Source organism: Vulpes vulpes, chromosome 5, assembly GCF_048418805.1.
Source record: "Vulpes vulpes isolate BD-2025 chromosome 5, VulVul3, whole genome shotgun sequence".
Lineage (NCBI taxonomy): Eukaryota > Metazoa > Chordata > Mammalia > Carnivora > Canidae > Vulpes > Vulpes vulpes.
The window spans coordinates 47,928,511-47,933,611 of NC_132784.1; the positions used below are offsets into that span (position 1 = coordinate 47,928,511).

Consider the following 5,101-nt stretch of genomic DNA (forward strand, 5'->3'; position numbering starts at 1 on the left):
ATAGTAGAGTATCACCGGTGGCAGAAAGAAAGTTACTCCCAGTTTGCGCATAATCATCATGTGCGTAAAATTTCTAGTACTGCTGACAGATTTCTGGGAACATGACCCAGTCATATGGAAAAAATGATTGTGATTTTTGAACCACTTTCTTTTGAATTATTTCTCCTACAACTTGACTTACGCTATTGAGATTTACTATTGCTGAAACAACTACTTCTGATAGCATTGCTAGTAGGCCATTTATTTTCACAGTTGCGAATTTTCACCTAAAAAGGTTGTTCCTTCCTTCGCCAAGTGACAAATCAAGGTGTGATTTTGCTTCTCCAACTCTATGAATGTTTTGCTAAATTCACGTTGCATAACAAAACACCCTGAAAGCATTTTGTTTTCTTTCACTTCTGTGGATTGGGTGGAGAAGCTTTGTTTCAGGCCTGTGGTCAGTTGGCCATGGCTTTAGGCTTTGAATTCCGTTCTGCTCCATGTTGGCTCCACATTATCTTTGGATCAGCTAATTAGATTAGATTAGCTAATCTGTGTACACTCCTCTCATCTTCCTCACAGGACACCAGGAGACAAGGCAGAAACATGAGTAACCTCTTGAAGTCTTGGCTCAGAACTAGTAAGATCACAATTTCTATACCAGTTCCATTGAACACAAAAGTCCCATTGTTGAGCCAACTATCAATGTATGGGGAAATATACTCTGCACAATTTCTTACTTTGCAAGGTAACAAGCTAGGAGGGAATAAAGGACAATGATTTAATCTGCAATAGCATAGGCAGCCCGGGGGGCTCAGTGGTTTAGCGCTATCTTCAGCCCAGGGCCTGATCCTGAAGAGCCAGGATCAAATCCCATATCAGGCTCCCTGCATGGAGCCTGCTTCTCCCTCTGCCTGTGTCTCTGCCTCTCTGTCTCTCTCTGTGTCTCTCATGAATAAATAAATAAAATCTTTAAAAAAAAAAATAATCTGCAATAGCAGGTTTAAAAACTGGAAACCAGGCTTAGAAAGCCTTCCTTGGACTGCAAAACACCCTGTACTGTGAAAAATATAACGGAAGAAAATATCTAGCATGACTTCCTATGAAGTCTAGGGATATAATCTTTAACAGAAAATAGAAAAATAATAGTCATGGTAATTGAACCGCAGGCTCCCATGAGGCAAGGAGAATTGTGAGTCAGAATCAAGAATAATTGAATTGGAAAAAATCCACTTTCTCTAAGAACCTTTGAATAGTAGATATATTTTTCTGCAGACAGCAGGGGGAATCTTGAACCGTCTGGACCTTAGAAGGAATAATCACAAAAAAATTAAAAAGGGACACGTGTTATAATCAACCAAAGGAGCTTTTGTTAGAATCAATTATTTCTTCATGTATAAACACATGCATATTCAAGGCAATTTAAACAAAATCAGCCTGCTTGAACATGTGTGAATGTTATACCAGGCAGCTGCCAAGATTGGAACCAATTGACCCAGTAGGCAATAGAAAGAATCTCAAGTTACTATACTTGAGAAGAAAAGGGTATTATACAGAAATGGATACTATTGATTAGTGAGATTGTGTGACTCTCCTTTAGGGAAGCATTGGAAATTCTTTTTCAGTTAAATGCTTAGTTTTTGTTAAATGGGTAGTTGCATCATATTAGGTGAAGATTCAGTATTATTGTATTCCAGAAGCTTAAACATGATGTGACTTTGTTTATACAGATTGACTAGTTAAAGGCTGGCTGAGGGCATATAAAAAGTATTGGCCCAGTCCCCTTATCTCTCACAGTATAGCTCATGGTTTGTGTATGGGACATGACCAGGTTCTGACCAGATGATGCATGGAACGGGGTTTGAAGAGGAAGCTGCGAGGTGGCTTTCCTGCAGCAGGTGTAGACAGATATATTTGCTTCCTGATGTGTGGCTGTCAGGGGGGCTGGCCCTGGATAAAAAATACAGAACTGGGGTCTGAAAGGGTATCATGGTGAAGTAGAAAACACAGGGTTATGAGATCATCCAAATAAAAAGTCCACCCGGGCAGAAGAGAAGTTTCTCCACGTGGGCCCCCCAACTGCCCTTGCCAGGAATGGGAGGGGGCAGGAAGCTTCGGCTGGAGATTTCCTATTGTGCCCTTCGTGCCATCAGCATCTCCCGGATGTTGTCCTCAGCTTCCTTCACACTCCGCTCCAGGTAGGATTTTTTCTGTTCTAGTTCTTTAATTTTTTCTTCTGCTATTTTCTGTTTCTCTAACAGCTGACTGTGAATTACCTCCTTGGACTGAAGAATAAACATTCTTCCTACACCTTCATACATGTTAGTCTCATCTACCAAAGTCATAATCTCTGTATCTGTAAGATGTGCGTGCTTTTTCGTTCTGTTTAGCTGTTCAATCTGTATGTCTGCAAGCTTCACCTTCTGTTGAGTGTCAATAACTTTGGCTTGAAGTTCTGTGAAGGCCTTCTTCAACTCCACATCCACGGGAGCCGCCATCTTGGTTCACTCGGTGCGCCTGCACAGCCAGAGTCAGAAAGAGGGTGGGGGAGGGGCGCACATCTAATCTTTGGGTGTGGATCACAGTGGAGGTCTTGAAGGCACGCAGTCAGCTCCTTCCTTCTCTCCATATTGTGGGTGAGCCAGGTAGAGACATTCTGACTCACTGGTTAGACTTCCTGGATCTCCAGTCTCATGATTACGGCAAGGGAGCAGTTTCCTAAGAGGACTGATTCTAGGATGTTGTTCTGATGATTATTCTTAGAATAATCTAACCTAACCTAAAGCAAGCTACCCCGTAATTCACTGAGCTGTTTTCATAAACAAACTAGAAAGCTTTGTCTGCTGTATAGTCTAACTGGTACATATTGTGAATTACTCAGATTTTCTGATGTAATTCCTTCCTAGGATATACTATACTTGATTATGACAACTTCTTTCGTAAATATGCAGACATATACATTGATCTACTATTTCCTTAAAGATAATATATCAACAATTATAATTAAAACAGTTATGTATTTTATTTTCTCATACTGTTGTTATTCATTCTGGAAATCAAGTGTATTAGTCAGGGGTCTCCAGAGAAATAGAATCAATGGGATATATATGTATATATAAAAGGAGATTTATTATGAGCAATTGTCACATGCAATTATGAAGGCTAAGAAGTCTCCTGATCTGTTGTCTGCCATTTGGAGATCCCAGAAAAGTAGTTGGTGTAATTCAGTCTGCATCCAAAGGCCTGAGAACCAGGGAGAGGGTGATATAGATCTAGTCAGAGTCTGAAGGCTTGAGAACTAGTAATGTGGACAGTAGAGGGTTGGTGTCTCAGTCATTAAGGCTAAATTCTTCCTTTCTTAGATATTTTATTTTTATTTAGGCCCTCAGTGAATTGGATGATGCTCACCCACACAGGAGATGGCAAACTGGTTTACTGAATCCACGGATTCAAATGCTAATTTCATCCAGAAATATCCTCCTATGCCCAGAAACAATGGTTAGCCAAATATCTGGGCACCTTCTCATACAGACAAGTTGACACATAAAAATAATTGCCACACCAGGTTTATTTTTTTGACACACAAAATAGGTTGGTCATCTCACTGGGCACCCTCTCATACAGACAACTTGACACATAAAAATAATTGCCACATCAGGTTTATTTTTTTGACACACAAAATAGGTTGGTCATCTCACTCCCTTTTTGAAAACTTTCCTAAGAGAGCAAATTTATTGGTCTCTGGACTTATTTTTATAACTTACCCAAAAAACCATATGTCACACACACACGTGGTATATTTAATATGGTTTAGTTAACATACTTGCATTTTATCCCTTATGTGGTTTTCATTATTATCAATTCAAAATTTTCCAGAAATTTATCTCAGTACTTTCTAGCACTTCTATTTAAATTTCCTAATTTATTAGTAAATAGTAGCTCATGATGGTATTGTTTCTACATACATGTTTTACCTACTGCTATTCTTCTTTCATTTCTATTTTCAGACTTTTCTCCCTTTCTTATTCTATTTTTCTTTCTAAATTTTATATATCTAAATTAATAAAATATTTCAAAATAAAATTTTCAAAAATCAAAAGGCTAGGACAAAGTATATATAAGATGTCCTATTACCAAAACTTTGCCTAATGGAGTGGTCAGTTTTTAAAAACATGATGTTATATTACATGCATTATACTATCCCTTGCTTTTGTCACTTATCCATACAAGCTGAAGGTGTCAGCACTCCCATGTATTCAGAACTGCATGTTTTCTCCAAATGTACATTATTACAAATTTTATTCAGTTTTTTATATGAAGTTATTTCCAATCTCTTACTTTTATTTATTTTTATTTTTTTTAATTAACTTTTATTGGTGCTCAATTTACCAACATACAGAAAAACACCCAGTGCTCATCCCGTCAAGTGTCCACCTCAGTGCCCGTCACCCATTCCCCTCCAACACCCGCCCTCCTCCCCTTCCTCCCCCCCTAGTTCGTTTCCCCGAGTTAGGAGTCTTTATGTTCTGTCTTCCTTCCTGATATATCCCAACATTTCCTTTCCCTTCCTTTATATGCCCTTTCAGTATTATTTATATTCCCCAAATGAATGAGAACATACACTGTTTGTCCTTCTCCGATTGACTTATTTCACTCAGCATAATACCCTCCAGTTCCATCCACGTTGAAGCAAATGGTGGGTATTTATCGTTTCTAATTGCTGAGTAATATTCCATTGTACACATAAACCACATCTTCTTTATCCATTCATCTTTCGATGGACACCGAGGCTCCTTCCACAGTTTGGCTATTGTGGCCATTGCTGCTAGAAACATCGGGGTGCAGGTGTACCGACGTTTCATTGCATCTGAATCTTTGGGGTAAATCCCCAGCAGTGCAATTGCTGGGTCGTAGGGCAGGTCTATTTTTAACTCTTTGAGGAACCTCCACACAGTTTTCCAGAGTGGCTGCACCAGTTCACATTCCCACCAACAGTGTAAGAGGGTTCCCTTTTCTCCGCATCCTCTCCAACATTTGTTGTTTCCTGCCTTGTTAATTTTCCCCATTCTCACTGGTGTGAGGTGGTATCTCATTGTGGTTTTGTTTTTTTTTTTTTTGTTTT

General features: G+C 39.1%; 1 pseudogene; it reads right to left on the minus strand.

The window, feature by feature from the left end:
- Positions 1–1,934: 1,934 nt before the first annotated feature.
- LOC112919230 (prefoldin subunit 1 pseudogene) lies at positions 1,935–2,497 on the minus strand (annotated as a pseudogene).
- Between the last annotated feature and the right edge of the window lie 2,604 nt (positions 2,498–5,101).